Source organism: Mustela erminea, chromosome X (genome assembly GCF_009829155.1).
Source record: "Mustela erminea isolate mMusErm1 chromosome X, mMusErm1.Pri, whole genome shotgun sequence".
NCBI classification, from domain to species: Eukaryota; Metazoa; Chordata; class Mammalia; order Carnivora; family Mustelidae; genus Mustela; species Mustela erminea.
Window position 1 is genome coordinate 26,230,638 of NC_045635.1, and position 18,921 is coordinate 26,249,558.

Here is an 18,921-nt window from a genome sequence, read left to right on the forward strand (position 1 = left end):
TATTTATTTGACAGAGATAGAGAGATCACAAGTAGGCAGAGAGGCAGGCAGAGAAGCTGGGGGGGGGGGGGGAAGCAGGCTCCCCGCTGAGCAGAAAGCCTGATGCGGGGCTTGATTCCAGGACCCTGGGATCATGTCCTGATCTGAAGGCAGAGGCTTAACCCACTGAGCCATCCAGGCACCCCCATTAACCAGTCTTTTACTATTAATGGCCAACTGACATAAACTGTCCTGAGACTGTTCTTCTACCACTGAGTAAGACTAGGGTGGCAGGTATTGGGGATAACACTCGTCCAGCATTCTGAACTTGTGGACAGACCTGTGACCTTGCCAGCTCCAGCTGCCTTCTTGTCCACTGCTTTGATGACACCCACAAGCAACCGTTTCGATGTCACCAACAACAAAATGGCCCAGAGGAGGATAGTCAGAGAAACTTTCAATACACATAGGCTTGCCAGGAATCCTATCAACAATGGCAGCATCACCAGTTTTCAAGAACATGAGGCCATCTTTAGCTTTTTTTCTAGAACGATGAACAATCTCCTTCAGCTCAGCAAACTTGCCAGCAATGTGAGCTGTGTGACAATCCAGCACAGGTGCTTATCTGGCACTGATTTGGCTGGGATGGATTGGGATAATCAAATGAACCATGAATCCCACTTCTTCCTTTGGTGGGTTATTTTTGCTGTGCCGAATCACCACAAGGAACGCCTCTGGCAGATATGTTCTTGCCATGGAAGCCCACATTGCCCCCAAATAGATCCTCCCTCAAAGCTTCATGGTACATTTCAACAGACCTTACTTCAGTTGTAACATTGACTGGAGCAAAGGTGACCACGTTTAAGAATACCAGTCTCCCCTCAGCCCACAAGGACAGTACTAATACCCACAATTTTGTAAATGTCCTAAAGGAGTAGATCTAAGTGCTCACCAGCTGGACGAGAGTACAATGCAGAGTTTCCGACAGTATCGCTCCACTGGCATTGCCATCCTTCTGGGTAACTCCATCCTCTGAACCAAGGCATGCTGGCACCCCTACTGTGTCAAGAAGTTAGCCAATTTTCTTAATGTAGATGCTGACTTACTTAATCATTTTATCATACCTCTTCTGGCTCTTGGGTGGTTCCGTGAAATCCATTTTGGTAACACCAACAATTAGTTGTTTCACACAGCTAGTTTCACACACATTAGTTGTTTCTGGTGTGTAAGCCAGTAAGGCATGCTCACGGGTCTGCATATTCTTGGAGATACCAGCTTCAAATTCACCAACACCAACAGCAACAATCAGGGCAGCACAATCATCCTGAGATGTGACTGTAACCACATTTTTTTATAACGTCTCTGTGTCCTGGGGCACCAATGAGGTCCCATAATACTTGCTGGTCTCAAGTTTCCACAGGGAGATATTAATGGTGATACCACATTCACATTCAGCTTTCAGTTTATCCAAGATCCAGGAATACTTTAAGGAGCCCTTTCCCATCTTAGCAGCCTCCGTCTCAAATTTTTCAATAGTTGTTTTGTGGATCCCACCCCATTTGTAGATCAGAGGACCAGTAGTGTGGTAGACTTGCCAGAATCTCCATGTCCAATGACAATAGTATTGGTATGAGACTTTTCCTATCCCATTTTTTTTAGGTTTAGCATTGGTTTTTGTAACACCTGTGTTCTGGGAGCAAACCCACTGAGAAAAAGCAATTTATTGATTTTTCAAGATTTTCTTACATAATAGTTGTTTTAAGCTGTGCTTATACAACAGAGGCTTAAAAAATTCACAAATAATGAATGTATCATGTTTGATGAAGACCAAAAAACCCCCATATTTCAGAGGGGGATAGATATCAAGGAGTAGAATTGTGCAAGAAAAAGGCTATGAGCTGAAAAGAGGGTTGCTATTGAAACATTTTGAGAAAATATTTCACAAGGAAGCCATGTATACATCTGGGGGAACATTTTCCAGGTCAAGGAACAGACCGGGCAAAGGACCTGAGTGGGCACATGCTTGGTGTGTGAGCAAGAGTCAGTGTCAGGGCTGAATGAGAGAGTAGAATGAAGCATCAGAGGGGACCAGTTCATGAAGAACTAACTGTGCTGTAGTCAGAATTTGGGCTTTTAAAATGGAATGAAAGGAAAAGCCACTGGATAATTTTAAGGCAAGGAGAGACAGGATCTGACTTAACATTTTGATCAAAGGGCTTGGGTTGCTGTGCTGCTGACAGCCTATACAAAATCAAGGGCAGAAGCTGGAAGACCTGTTTGAGGATGTATTTTCTACCACTTTCTGACTTCCAGAGTTACCTCTATGAGTTCTATTGTCATGACTATCATTTCTTTGAGACAATAGGTCTCTATGGGCTTTTCAAAAAATCAGGATGGTTAACATGGGAAGGAAGAAAATTACAGGGTTTGGAGAAAATACGGATCAAGTGGAACTCACGCACTGTTGATGGGAAAGTAAAGTGGGATAACCACTTTAAAAATTGTTTGAGTGGCGCCTGGGTGGCTCAGTGGGTTAAAGACTCTGCCTTCGGCTCAGGTCATGATCCCAGGGTCCTGGGATCGAGCCCCACATCGGACTCTCTGCTCAGCAGGGAGCCTGCTTCCTCCCCTCTCTCTGCCTGCCTCTCTGCCTACTTGTGATCTGTCAAATAAATAAATAAAATATTTTTAAAAAATTGTTTGATGGTATCTATCAAAGCTTAACAGATGCCTTCCCTAGAACTTAGTCCCTCTTCCAAATATATACCCAACATAGATGTATACACTAGTCTATTAACAGATATGTACAAAAAAATTCATAGCAGCACAGTTCTAAATTGATCTGGACTGGAAACTGCCTAGATGCCCATCCAGGAGGGGATGCATAAAAACATTTTGGTATATTAATACAATGAGAATGAAGCAGCCGGAAGAATGAATGAAGTTTAACTTTATGTACCAACCACCTCTCTCACCAATGTAATGTTTCGTCTGTTTGCAATGCCTCTTCTAACTGTCGAACACTTCCAACTCTTTTACACCCCAAGATGTTCCAAACTCATCCTGCTTTCTCCTTGCCATGCAATCAACCATTTCTTTAAGGAACCTTGATTCTTTTAACTGAGAATAGATTTTAAAACCAACATCAAGAAGGTCACTGCTTCTAGGATCTCTCTGAAGATGGACCTAGGAAGTAATGAGTTCTTACTGATACTACCCATTCAAACAACACCTGGGGTTTATTCTAACTTTCACCTTCCTTTACATCTAACTACATTCTCTGACAATGGAGCCTTGACTTTCATCATAATATATTAATTTGCTCAATCTTCAAATATATATGGTACCTGAACTGTTAAATTATAATCCTGTGAAAAATATCTAGATTACAATAACTGTATAGGAATTTTTTTTCTTTAATCTGTCACAATTACTGTGATTTATCAACATCTCTGTCAAATGAAGTTTTAGCTTGTGGACTTAAATTATACTTGGTCTGATAAATAGCATTACCATCCCACTTTCTTATGGTTTCTAGTTGCCTAATATAACTTTAGACATTCCTTAAAAACTGTGCCACTGTAAATCAGTTTATCTCCATCAGCCTCTTGAAAATAACATAATCACATCTTGTTTTGTGAGGAAATTCAGTATATTTTTTAAGAGGTAAACTACATTTGTTCCCATTTATTTTTCTGCCAAATATTTTTGGCTTTATTTCTCTAACAATATTTTATAATTAGAGGTTTTATGTTTTAATTTCATGTTTCTTTATATGCTACAATCTCATTTTAATGAAAATGTGTATTTTGGAAGGTTTGAATTTTTATTCTAGTTACTACCTTTGTACTTCTAACTCATGAATGCACTCAGTTCCCAGTTTCCATACTCAAACTTTTAATACCTGGCTTGTCAGTTTTTAATGGGATCTTTTATTTCCTATCTTTGACCTATACATGTGTCAAGGATTAGTATAATGTTATACATCAATTTAAAAAGAATCAATGATCTCATCCAAATTCCTTCTATTTCCTTTTTCCTCCCATTAAAAAAAGTTGTACCGGGGCGCCTGGGTGGCTTAATGGGTTAAAGCCTCTGCCTTTGGCTCACGTCATGATCCCAGGGTTCTGGGATCAAGCCCTGCATTGGGCTTTCCACTCAGCAGGGAGCCTGCTTCCTCCTCTTTCTCTCTGCCTGCCTCACTGTCTACTTGTGATCTGTCAAATAAATAAATAAAATCTTTTAAAAAAAATTTTTTTAAATTTTTTAAAAAGTTGTACTATGTCAACATCTATGGATTTTGTACATTAGTAGTCCATCCTCATCTCCATTTTTCAGCATTAAATTTGAATTGCATACATTAAAATGTTCAGTATCTGTGTGTTTGTTGAAGTTTCCCCAGGCACCCCTTGCTATAATGGAGCTTATTCTAATTGCCCCAAGAAGGTCTAAGAAGACTTTCTTGTTAGTAAGTAAAGAATTCCCTAAATCCATCTATGTTTAAAAGTTTTTCTATAACCTTTTTATTTAAGGAATGTTTAATTAGATATAAAATCCTTGGTTCACACTTTCTTTTAATGATATTTTGTGAATCCTGCTCCATTATGGTCTTGCTCTGAATGTTGCTTTTCAAATATTGAATGTCAGTCTAATTCCTTTTTTTAAGATTTAATTTTTTTTATTTGACAGAGCGAAAAAGAGAAATCACAAGTAGGTAGAGATGCAGGCCCAGGGAGAAGGGGAAGCAGGACCACTGCTGAGCAGAGAGCCCGATGAGGAGCTCACTCCCAGGACCCTGAGACTGTGACCTGAGCCAAAGGAAGAGGCTTTAACCCACTGAGCCACCCAGGCTCCCCCAATCTAATTCCTTTTTGCCCTGTAAGTTATTTGATCTTTTTTGCTAAAGGTCTCGATTATTTTTTTCAACTCTTTTCAAGGTTTCATAGTTTTACTAGGATACTTCCAAGACCTAATCATTCTGAGATAATTTTCTCCTGTTTGTGCGCAATTTGTAGATTCAGGTCTTCCTTTATTTTCAAAAAGATACTTGAGATTCTAGTTTAAAATCTTGGTTATATTCCATTATTTACCCCACCCCCCCAAGAGGTACCTTTCTTTTTCCTTTTTTTTCTCTCAGATGCTCTGTGTCTCAAAGACAAGCCACATCATATTGTAAGAACCTAAGTTTCTTCTGTGACAGTCATGCTGGGATAATTCTGAATGCTTTATTTCAAAAAGTATTTCACTATGATCCTTGTCATGCTTCTCCTGGCAGTTGTTTTAGATTAACTTTAGCTCTGTCACTAGCTCCTCTGCTCTCTCCCTCATCCTTCCCTTTTCTCCTCCTCCTCTTTCTCTCTGCTCTTTTCAACACAAAGACTTGCAGCAGGACAGGATTAATATACAATGTACACCAGAATCTAGCAACTTCTCTATTTTCCCTACTTTTAATTTACAGCTTGGGCATTCTCTGTTTTTAGCTTGTGAAAGCCGAAGGTATGATTTTTAGGACATTCTCTTTTATTGTTCTTTTTTTGTGTTAGGAGAAAATATTGGGAGATACAGACTTGGGTAGCTACCATTGTGTTATCCACCTGGAAACCTTTTAAATATATTCTGTGATACAAGAGCAAATCTATATGTATTTTCATTTTTCCTCCTTCATACCAAAATGCAATCACCCTATGCATACTATGATGTATTCTCTTTAAAAATCTACATGTATATTGGGGCGCCTGGGTGGCTCAGTGGGTTAAAGCCTCTGCCTTCAGCTCAGGTCATGATCCCAGGGTCATGGGATCGAGCCCCGCATCGGGCTCTCTGCTCAGCGGGGAGCCTGCTTCCCCCTCTCTCTCTGCCTCCCTCTCTGTCTACTTGTGATTTCTGTCTCAAATAAATAAATGAAATCTTTAAAAAAAAATCTACATGTATATTGAAAATCTTTCCAAAGAAGTTTAGATCTATTTATCATATATAATGTATATGTTACTAAAAATTTTTACATGGTGCTAAATGGAACAGTTGGGAGAAAAAGAAACAGAGTTAGGGACAGTGTACTCAGTATGAGTGGAACTTACAGCTGGAATACCAACAACAAGTCCTAAGGAAAAATATTAGTATAGGTAAGCATGGGAGATTATCAAATACTGGAGCACTCTAATAAATATATCTTACCTAAAAAATTTGTGAAGATAGCTCAACAGAGGGGATTTAAGGAAGAGCTGAAGATACTGAACTATGGGCAGATTAGAGAAGACCACCCAATGGCACTTGTAAGTCAAAGCCTGTGACCAAATGAATGTGGAGTAGATTTGCGTCATGTATGTGTAACATACTATTGTTTCAGTTGACACTTTCTCTTGCATTCAACTGCTGGTACTTGTTAGCACAAAGTATGAAAATGCTGACAAAATTCTTTTATCAACATACAGTTCATCTGAAAGTGATACTCATTCCTCTATTTACTAATCATACATGAACTTATTTTTATTTCATCAATAGATTTAGTTGCATTCCGCTCCTCCTTATGCACAATTGAAATCTTAAATAGAATTTCAAAAAAAAAGAAATCCTATGTCAGCGATTTTCAACTTCAATTTCCAATTTATTCGATTTTCAATTTATAGGTGGTGGATGTCGTGAATTTCTTTTTTTTAAGATTTATTTATTTATTTGACAGACAGAGATCACAAGTAGGCAGAGAAGCAGGCAGAGAGAGAGGAAGGGAAGCAGGCTCCCTGCTGAGCAGAGAGCCCGATGCGGGGCTCGATCCCAGAACCCTGAGATCATGACCTGAGCCGAAGGCAGAGGCTTTAACCCACTGAGCCACCCAGGCGCCCCAGGATGTCATGAATTTCTAAGGTTCTTGTGTATATTCCAAATTATCCATTTGTTTGGATTTTTTTACTTCTGACTCTGGATTCAGTTTTCTTGTTCCACTAACGATATACTTCCCTTCTTCTTTTTTTTTTTAAGATTTTATTTATTTATTTGACAGAGAGAGAGATCAGAGAGAGAGGCAGGCAGAGAGAGAGAGGGAAGCAGGCTCCCTGCCGAGCAAAGAGCCCGATGTGGGGCTCGATCCCAGGATCCTGAGATCATGACCTGAGCTGAAGGCAGAGGCCTAACCCACTGAACCACCCAGGTGCCCCGATACTTTCCATCTTCTTAAACTGCATGGTCATCATCTCCCCCATTTTCTATAAATTTTTACTTTTTGTTTGAAGCCAGTGACATTTTTATTGATATAAACCACCTATTGATTATTAAAGTCTCCTTAAATATTCCATGTGCAATTATTCTTATAACTTACATAACTATCAATAAAAAGGAAAACACTCTTCCTTTTAAGGCTACTAGCTTATACATTCTGATGAAAAGAAACGATTTTATTTTTTTTTAAGATATTATTTATTTATTTATTTGCCAGAGAAAGAGAGAGAGAGAGAGCACAGGCAGGCAGAATGGCAGCAGAGGCAGAGGGAGAAGCAGGCTCCCTGCCGAGCAAGGAGCCCGATGTGGGACTCGATCCCAGGACGCTGGGATCATGACCTGAGCCGAAGGCAGCTGCTTAACCAACTGAGCCACCCAGGCATCCCGAAAAGAAACAATTTTATACCACCAAGCTAGAACTCTCAATGGAACATTTTGGTTAACAATGTGAAAGTGGAACAACCTAGATTTGAGTTTTGGTTTTGGCCTTTACTAGGTGTGCAACTTTCACCAGGTAGCTTAACATTATTGATCTTCAAATTTTACATGTATAGATTAGGCACAGTAAATGTGAGTAGAGGGCTTGATAAGACTTTACAAATGCTACATTTATAAATGCACTGCAGAGGACACATTCAATAACTTAGTTTTTTTTTCCTCTTTTCAAACTTTATAAGATGTGTATTAGCATGACTCAATAGTTAGTTAGAAAATAACCCTAATGAGATAAAGGTTATAGGTTTCATGGGTCATTGCTCAAAAATATACTCATTTTTAATATTGCCTGTGTAGAGTTTAAACTTTGGAGAAAAAGGGAGCTACATTCAAGCACATCTACCATCTTGTAAACAGTTAGTTATAGCTGTCTTGAATGGTGATGAATGCCTATTACCTAGTAAAAAAGCTGAGTGCAAATGTAACTTATGAATGTGACACCACAATTTTATGGAAGAATTTTATAAACCTTTCCCATGTACTTCTGAATATACTATACATATAACCTCGAATTCCACTGTTAATAATGTTAGCCAACCACAAACCTAAAATCATATTTAGGAAATCGGAGACAGCTGTGAACATCAAGGATTTCTAGAGTCAGCAACACTCTATCACCTCATTGGATTGTTCTCTTGAGACCACTATAGAACTTAGTGATTTTGTTTAGTCAGCCTTGTGGTTCAAGGTTTCTTCTTTATCAGCACCCTTTTATAAGATACTTGAACACAGGAATAAGGATTACAGAGCACTACCTGATTTACTTTTTAAAAAGATATTTCAGTGAGATGCTGACCTTGGTCTTTTGGGCAGACTGAAATTTCCTACAACTTTATTATCAGCAGTAATGGACAAACTTCAAAAACCTTAAATAGGTCTTAAATCGCTTTCACATCATTATCCATCTGTCCAAAGGATCTTTATTTTTGAATATGAATATGAATTTTGTAAGTGAACTATTTCTCAGTTCCTTCTATGAAAAGTTTCTATACACCCTAATGATAAAAGATCCTTGCTTCAAATTTTTGACTAACACCAAGGAAATAGAAACAACCATCAGAAATTATTACCAACAGTTATATGCCAATAAGTTAAGCAGCATAGACAAAATGGATGCATTCCTGGAAACCTATAAACTTCCAAAACTGAATCAGGAAGAAACTGACAACCCGAATAGACCAATATCTAGTAACAAGATTGAAGCCGTGACCCCAAATCTCCCAAAACACAAGAGCCCAGGGCCTGACAGATTCCCTAGGGAATTCTATCAAACTTTCAAAGAAGAAATAATACCTATTCTCCTGAAGCTTCTTCAAAAAACTGAAGCAGAAGGAAAACTTCCAGACTCTTTTTATGAAGTCAGCATTACCCTGATCCCAAAACCAGGCAAAGACCCCACCAAAAAGGAGAATTTCAGACCAATATCCCTGATGAATATGGATGCCAAGATTCTCAAAAAGATTCTAGCTAATAGGATCCAAGAGTACATTAAAAAGATTATCTACTATGACCAGGTGGGATTCATCCCTAGGTTGCAAGGATGGTTCAACATTCACAAATCAATCAATGTGATAGAACAAATCAATAAGAGAAGAGAGAAGAACCACATGGTTCTCTCAATTTATGCAGAAGAATCGTTTGACAAGATACAGCATCTGTTCCTGATTAAAATGCTTCAAAGTATAGGGATAGAGGGAACATTCCTCAACTTCATAAAATCTATCTATGAAAGACCCACAGCAAATATCATCCTCAATGGGGAAAAGCTGACAGCCTTTCCTTTGAGATCAGGAATACAACAAGGATGCCCACTCTCACCACTCTTGTTCAACATAGTGCTAGAAGTCCTAGCAACAGCAATCAGACAACAAAGAGAAATAAAAGGTATTCAAATTGGCAATGAAGAAGTCAAACTCTCTCTCGCCACCCCCAAACTACTAGAACTCATACAGCAATTCAGTAATGTAGCAGGATTCAAAATCAATGTACAGAAATCATTGTTAGTTCTTTTTTTTTTAAGATTTTATTTATTTATCTGACAGAGAGAAATCACAAGTAGGCAGAGAGGCAAAGAGGGAGATAGGAAGAAGCAGGCTCCCTGCTGAGCAGAGAGCCCGATGCAGGGCTCGATCCCAGGACCCTGAGATCATGACCTGAGATGAAGGCAGAGGCTTAACCCACTGAGCCACCCAGGCGCCCCAATCATTGTTAGTTCTTATACACTAACAATGAAAATACAGAAAGGGAAATTAGAGAATCAATTCCATTTACTATAGCACCAAGAACCATAAGATACCTGGGAATAAACCAAAGAGGTAAAAAATTTGTACTCGAGGAACTACAGAACACTCATGAAAGAAATCAAAGAAGACACAAAAAGATGGAAGACAATTCCATTCTCATGGATCGGAAAAATAAACATCGTTAAAATGTCTATACTGCCTAGAGCAATCTATACTTTCAATGCCATCCTGATCAAAATTCCACTGGCATTTTTCAAAGAGCTGGAACAAACAATCCCAAAATTTGTATGGAATCAGAAGAGACCCCGAATTGCTAAGGAAAGGTTGAAAAAGAAAAACAAAACTGGGGGCATCATGGTGCCTGATTTCAAGTTTTACTACAAAGCTGTGATCACCAAGACAGCATGGTACTGGCACAAACAGACACAGAGACCAGTGGAACAGAGTAGAGAGCCCAGATATGGACCCTCAACTCTATGGTCCACTAATCTTTGACAAAGCAGGAAGAAATATACAGTGGAAAAAAGAGTCTCCTCAATAAATGGTGCTGGGAAAATTGGACAGCTATGTGTAGAAGAATGATTTTATTTATAATAAACTTCTCAAAATGACTGGATTACCAATTTGGATAGGTTTTTCTTCATAAAATCTCAACATACATATTCAATAATGTAACTGTTCTAATGTTAATAAAACCCTTGTAATTTTAGTATTACAGCTAGGATCTTAGATTGATATAAAATATGTACCTTTTAATATAGTTTAGTCAAATTTTATCCTTTCCCAATATAATATACACATATTATACTGGCTTTCCAGCAAATATAGGTCTTTGGATTAGACACATGTTTAATTCTATTAAGTCATAAGTTTCATATCTCATAAGTAGGTCAGGATACGTTTGAGATATGGATTGCTAATATAGGTAAGTCATTTGAATTCATCTTTCATTCACTCGATATATGTTTTCTATGTGCTTCCTATATACCAGGCATGTTTTTAGGGTCTGTGGATATGGCAAAAGAAAATAAATGAGGAAATTTCCAAACAGATGTGGAGCTTGCATTTTAAGAGTGGTGGGAGAAAAACAGTAAGTTACCACACACGCACATATAAACGTGCATGCGCTTAAAAACTCACACACACACACACACACACACACACACACATACACAGTAAGAAAACTGGAATAGTTTAGCAATGTAGAAGACAGGAGACGAACACATAGTCGCTGGGCCTGGGAAATTAAGTGCAGGGTTTTAAGGCAGCCCATTCCCAGCACACCACGGTGCTGACTCCCAACTCCATTCCCTCCACAGGAATTTCTTCCACAAGGAGCACCTCAGCTCCGCCTGTCCTACACCTGCCCATCATATGGAAACTTAAGGATTGCAGCAGAGGTGAAGTGTCTCCCCTGGGGCTGGCCCTTAGCAAGGCCCTGTGGTATGGACAGGAGGCCTTGGGCAGCTGTTGGGAGCAGCAGTGCTGTAAAGAAATGAGGGGAGAGGGCCCAAGTAAGCAGGGGTCCAAACAAGGCAGCTGGACTGGCCACAGAGTACTGCAGGAGAAAGGAGGACCACCAGCTAGCACAGCTCAGGTGGAGCCTGCAACCGCCATCTACTTCCGGGATTTAAAACCAGTTTCCGGAAGCTAGGATGGCATCCCTGTGACAACCAATGTAGGGGCTCTTTGAATCCCCTGTCTTAAAGCTAGGGAAACAGCTCTGATTCTGATGCATTAGTGCTTTTTCCTCACTGCTAGGGAGAAATCTAGCTGCCGTTTTCTGCGAAAATGGGGAACGTGCACCTGGGGGCCAAATTGAACAAAAGGAAGATGCTCCAGACCAGTGACTATATCCTGGTGTCCTCCCTGCAGTTCCTGCTACTGTCCTAGGATCTGTTAACTCCTTTGCAGAACTACTCTAAATGGCTCCTATCATCCTGGTGTTTCTCATTATCCAGGATACCGCAATTCTCTTCAACGTCAGCATCATTTTCCTCCTGTTCTCCAACACCTTTGTCTTCCAGGCTGGCCTGGCCTGTCGTCTTCTGACGGACACAGGAGACAAATTAGGCACAAACAAGTCAGCTCTAAGAGAATGGAGCAGGGGGCGACAGTCCTTTCTACTGTCGTCCCCCCAGCTCCCTTTCTCTTGCAACCAAAGTCTTTGTGCCTCATTCTTCTCCCATGCGCCATCAGGAGGCGGCACTGGGCAACTCTGTATTCCATGAGTTCAAAGGGACCGCCCTCCTCACAGCTATGTTCTTCGCCCCCAGCATCTTCCTTCATGTCTGGGTCATGACTTTACACTGGAAAAATTCCGAACTGCTTTGTCAGGGCAAAGGGACTTCAAACTCTATATTCTGGAGACTAGCATGGCAGTGTTATATGGTTACTTCTGCAAATGGACAGCTGTGAGACTGGGTGATCCTCACTCCTACCAGGACTCTTTGTGCCTGCACAAGTTCACCAACGCCAAAGGTAACCAATTCTTGCTACATTGGTGGATGCTTTTCCTTCCTCATAGAGGCTACATTTGTGCCTCTGTGGGATGGGGGTTGGCCCTATACACAGAAAACAGTTTAACTTACCTAGAACAAGCCTCAGGCCACTTGTGTTGAGCGGTTAAGAAGACAGATTAAAGTGTTTTAGCACATTAGAGTGTTTCCCAGTGTAGATCTCAGTACATAAGGGTCCCAGCCTCCCCCTCAGTTCTTCCCCCATTCCTTCCTGCTCCCCACCCCTTTCCTCACGCAAGGCTGAGGCTTCATCCTGGGGAAGCTGTCATTTTGCCTGGTACAGGAGGGTCTCCTGGTACCTGCTTTCTTTGCACCAAACACTAATTAACGATGAAGGTTGCAGAGTGACATTTTAAGCTCCTGACAGATCACACTGAAGACATTTAGATTTTATACCCAAGGCCCTTTATAAAATTTTTACACTTTTCAAAAATAGGAAATAAATTGAATTCTTTTTCCATAAAAAATTTGCTTATTTGAAAAATCAGTATTAAAACTCTGAAGCCTAAGGGTTCATGGATAAACTAATGTTTGAGTCATCTGTATATAAGTCTCATCTTCTTAAAGTGGTTTTATTTTTGATTATGTTAACATTTAGTGACCATAAAATTCTTAGAGTTCAGATGTTAATAGACTAGATGTATATATTGATAAATACAAAAGTATATCCCCTTTTGAATTTAACTGACCTACATTTTATACATTTGTATAGAATTTTAGATGATTTTAAGAAATATCAAAAGTATGTATACACACACATAAGCACATGTGTGAACATATGCACACACATGTGTGTATTGTATGGACAGAAGTTATACCCTAGTGGATTTGTGCTGTTTCTCAAAACAAAGCTTGGGCATAAATCTCAGTTCCTGATAGACACTTCTTTGCAATCCTTTTTTTCTTTTCAGTATAATATTTGTTTTGTGACTGTGACCTTGGCACATTAATCAGATACTGTTTCTTACACAGTATACCATTCACCCATCAAGTGCTTGCTAAATAAAACTAAAATAAATTAATCCATGGTAATTTTCATTATTTATTAATATATTATTATGGCAAGCGAGCCTGAGTAACAGAGTATATTGGTTTTGGTGAAAGTTTTGGAAAATGCACTTTAACCCAAATGAAAAATATTTTACTGCTGAAATTTCAGATATGTGGCCTGTCAATCAACAAGTATTTTAAATATAAGAGTCTTCTCATTTTTATCCCCCAATAAAGTTAACCATAATATTTAGGTGTCATGCATATCATGTACATACCATGTACACAATGTTCTCCAAAGTGGCTATCCCAACTTGCATTCCCACCAACGATGTAAGAGGGTTCCCCTTTCTCCACATCCTTTTTAACACACATTGCTTACTCTCTTGTTAATTTTGGCCATTCTAACTGGTGTAAGGTGGTATCTCAAGGTGGCTTTGATTTGAATCTCCATGATGGCTAATGATGATGAACATTTTTTCATGTGTCTAGTAGCCACTTCTCCAAAGACATACAAATAGCTAACAGACACACTTAGTTCCTTTTTATCTTACATTCTATTCTTCTTATCTCTGTTCTTTCCTTATGAATTTTTGCTTGAATTTCATGAATTTGTGTTCTATTATGAACTTAAAAAAAACATAAAAATGAATTTAAGATTTTGTTTAAATTCTAGCAGTGTATTATTAGTTGCAGGTGTACAATATAATGATTCAACACTTCTGTAAGATACCCTGTGCTCATCATGACAAGTGCCCTCCTTAATCCTCATCACCCACCTCACCCATCCCCACTCGTAATCATCCATTTTTCTCTATAGTTAAGAGACTGTCTCTTGGTCTTTCTCTCTCTCTCTCTCTCTCTCTCTCTCTCCTTTTCTTTTGTCACTTGATTTTTTAAAAGATTTTATTTATTTATTTGACAGAGATCATAAGTAGGCAGAGAGGCAGGCATGGTGGGGGGAGCAGGCTCCTTGGTGAGCAGAGAGCCCGATGTGGGGCTCGATCCCAGGACCCTGAGATCATAACCCGAACTGAAGGCAGAGGCTTAATCCACTGAGCCACCCAGGTGCCCGCTCACTTCATTTTTAAATTCTACACATGACTGAAAGTATACAGTATTTGTCTTTCTCTGACTGGCTTATTTCATTTAGCATTATGTATTATAGCTCCATCCATGTCACTGTGAATGGCAAGATTTCATTTCTTGTATGGCTGAGTAATATCCCACTGATTCCTCAGCCATAAAAATAATGAAATTGCGCACACACACACACACACACACACACACACACACCACCCCTTCATCCATTCATCAGTTGACAGACAGTTGGACTGTTTCTGTAATTTGGTTATCGTAGATAATGCTCCATGTATCCCTTTGAATTGGTGTTTTTGGATTCCATGGGTAAAATCTTAGTAGTAAAATTGATGAATTGTATGGTAGTTCTATTTTTAACTTTTGACCAAACTCCATACTGTTTTCCAGAATGGCTTCATCATTTTATACTCCCACCAATACTGCAAGAGGGTTTCCCTTCCTCCACATCTTTGCCAACACCTGTTATTTCATCTGTTCTTGATTTTAGTCATTCTGACAGGTTTATGTTAATAGTTGATCGTAGTTTTGTGTATCCCTAATGATCAGCAATGTTGAGTATCTTTTGATACACCTGTTGGCCATTTGTGTGTCTTCTTTGGAAGAAGGGTCTTCATGTCTCCTGCCCATTTTTTAAATTAGATTATTCATTTGGGGGGTTTTGAGCTTCTTTATATATTTTGGACACTAACCCTTTATCAAATATGTTACTTGCAAATATCTTACCCTATTCTGTAATTTGCCTTAGTTTGTTGTTTCCATCACTGTGCAGAAGCTTTTATTTTGACAAAATACTTAATAACAATATGCAAAAAAATGTAAGTGGACCATTTTCTTATACCAAACACAAAAATTAGTTCAAAATGGGTTGAAGACATAAATGTGAGACATAAAACCATAGGAAAACAATGGAAGTACTGTAGGAGAACTCAGGAAGTGAACTCTGACATTGGCTACTGCAACTTCTTTCTATATATGTCTCCTGAGGCAAGGGAAACAAAAGTAAAAATACAACAATGGAATAAGTTGTCTTCTGATTATTAATCAACTATCTTTTCTAAACTATGGCCTGGCTCCCTCTTTTCAGATCGACAGGTCTTTTTACTGATCAAGCAGATAAACCCCAATGTCTTTTATATGTTGTTGTTGTTGTTTTTGGTGATTGTCTATTTTTTCATTTGCATAGTATATAACCAGAATAATTCAATTAATATGTATTTTGCAAGACATAAGAATTGCCACTCAATTACCTCCTATAAGATGATTCATTCTCATTTTTACTCTAATAGCAGGAATGAATGTTTATATGGAGTGACCCCAAACTTATCTACTCTGTATTAGACTCAGTTGGGAAGACTTATTACCTGATTCCTTAGAAAACATAAACCTGTTTTTCTCAGTATACATGTTACATGGTCTTTTCCTTTTTCTTCTTCCATTTCCAACAGTTTGCTCAAGGAAACTGTAATTTTGGGGACAGAGTTAGGGGTGACTAAAATACCCACAGTGGGTATTTTAGCACAAGTACTGATACACTGATTTTCACAGTAGTTTCAAGTACAACTAATTTAAGATCATATCTCCAAGTGCCATTTAAAAATAGTACCAGGCTAGTAAAGAATCACTAAAGAGTGCCACTTAAGACTCAGTAATTATTTCAAGACAGATAATACTCAAAATCATAGTTATTTTATGCCATTAGAAAATAGACCTGTGAACACAAAAAAGTAACAAGTCCCCTGCTAGATGAGATCCATGGTGGATTTAACTTTTAACAGAGAAGTGAGAGAAGGAAGAAACCTCCTTAAATGCTGTTAATAGGAAAACAGCTGAAATGTAAACATGGAAAATGACTGTCTGTCCCTGGATTTGAAGCAGGAGAAGTAAGGGTCACTTGTCAAGGGACAGCAAGGAGGCTGGTAGAGTAAGGATGTATGTAGAGGAACAGGAGAAAGTTAAAAGGTGGCTGAAACTTACACTATACATCAGGCACTCTATCCTTCAGTTCCAGATGAGTTAACTCAGCGGATGAAACAGTTTCATTTTTATGGGAAACCATTTTTATCAGTTTTTTATACAAAGTATCTCACATTTAATGAAATACTAAGAAATGTGAAAACATATTACTATCATAATAATGTTATCAGTCCCAGAAATGTCCAGATGGTGGAATTACCAGAAATGGATTAAGGTAATTATGATTAACATGTTAAATAAGAAGTAAACAACATGAGGGAATAAATAATGCTTTTCAATAAAGAGAAAGAAATTTTCAAAAGCACTGAATGGAAATGCTATGATTAAAAAAAAAAGTTTATATTAGGCATTAAATTTATTTTGGGGGACTTTCAAGAGAACTGTAAATAGCAGATAAAGATCAATGAATGCATACATTTTAGACAAATGTGGAAGAATTTATCTCCAGCAGACCTGCTAAATAAAGTCTGTTAAAAGAATTTTAGACTGAAGAGAAAAGATGCCATATAGAAAACTAATTCTGGGGGCACCTGGGTGGCTCAGTGGGTTAAGTCTCTGCCTTCAGCTCAGGTCATGATCTCAGGGTCCTGGGATCTGGCCCCACATCGGGCTCTGCTCCACAGGAAGCCTGCTTCCTCCCCCTCTCTCTGCCTGCCTCTCTGCCTACTTGTGATCTCTGTCAAATAAATAAATAAAATCTTAAAAAAAAGAAAACTAATTCTGAATAGATAACAATGCCTGGAAGAATAAATATATGGTAAATACAACAATCTGAAAAAAAAAAATAAACTAAAAACCTCTTCATAAATTAGTAGCTGGCCTCATTAATAGCCTTCCTCCAGTCTTTAATTAGGAAAAGAAAGTCAGTAAAGATTCAGCAGATTGGAAGAGCTGTACCACTTTTACTTAATTGATATTCTATAACATCCCACCAAATATTGGTAAATACACATTTCTCTCAAATGTATTGGAAATACTCAGTGATAAAAGCCATATGCTGAGCCATAAAACAGGTCACATTTTGTTAGAATTTGTACAGAATTTGTTCTGTACTACAGCAGTATTCAATTCTAATTCACTAAGTAGTATAAATCTAGAAAATTTCCATATGCTTGAAGATTATACAATCTATTTCTATTAGATCATGGGTCTAAAAAAATTTTAAAAAGTCAAAAATAATTGATGAAAACACAACTTTGTCTCATAAGCTAATCAGTGCTTAGATTTACAACATTAAATGCAATAAAGAAAAATGAAAAGGAGTCCAGTCTATGACATAAACTTCCACATTAGTTGAGGAACACCTAGCTGGCTCAGTGGGTGGAGCATGTGACTCTTGTGAGTTCAAACCCCATAATGGGTATTGAGATTACTTAAAAAAAAATCTTAAAGAAGCTAGTTGAACAAAATAATTCCAAAGTCAAAGTTGTCAACATTAAAAAACCTCTTCTACATATTTAATTTATTCCATTAAAATTAAAGGAGAAATATTATATGCTAAATGCAAAAGATGTGGTGAATGCACTTGAGAAAATGCAGTATACATTCATGATAAAATTGCTCAGTAAATTAAGAGTACTAGTAAATTTTCTCAACCTCATAAATTAAATCTCAAAAACAAAATTGGAACTAAAAGCTATGGCTGAAATACAGACCACCTTATGCATGATCAGGAATAAGTCAACATGTTTCAGTCTTACCAGGGAAATTAAACAGTGTATCCAAGATCATATAGCTAGTTGAGTAAGTCAATAGTCTTCAAGTCAAATTATACCAGAAAATAATATATTTTTTATTTTTTTTAAATATTGTATTTATTTATTTGACAGAGAGAGATCACAAGTAGATGGAGAGGCAGGCAGAGAGAGAGAAAGAGTGAGAGAGGGAATCAGGCTCCCTGCTGAGCAGAGAGCCTGATGCAGGACTTGATCCCAGGACCCTGAGATCATGACCTGAGCCAAAGGCAGCGGCTTAACCCACTGAGCCACCCAGGCGCCCCCAGAAAATAATATTTTAATAGCTAAGAAAATAAGAACCAGAATGGTATTTTGAAAATAAGATATTACAAAGACCAAACAACAACCACCACAATAAGTCACATAAGGAATAATCATTTAAGGCTCTCATTCTCATGTTTTCCATATATATAGATAAATACACACACACACACACACACACACACACACACACACACGTATCTCCAACTCTTGTCAATATCAATATTATCTGAGGTTTTCCAAAATTAAATGCAGCAGCTGATTTCCATTTTCAGTGTGATGTCTCTACTATCAGGAAACTATGGTACATATGTGGAATTTCTAATTCATCTGCTATGCTTTCTCAGAACTTTCAGAGTCACCAAAGAGAGGTGATTTCACAGTCTTGACTTCAAAGAGGACCATAAATAT

The 18,921-nt window shown here is 38.2% G+C and overlaps 2 pseudogenes; one reads left to right on the forward strand and one right to left on the reverse strand.

Annotated features, from left to right (window-relative positions):
• Window positions 1–245: 245 nt before the first annotated feature.
• LOC116582217 lies at window positions 246–1,629 on the reverse strand (annotated as a pseudogene).
• Window positions 1,630–11,762: 10,133 nt separating this feature from the next.
• Window positions 11,763–13,364, forward strand: LOC116582218 (annotated as a pseudogene).
• The last annotated feature ends 5,557 nt before the right edge of the window (window positions 13,365–18,921 follow it).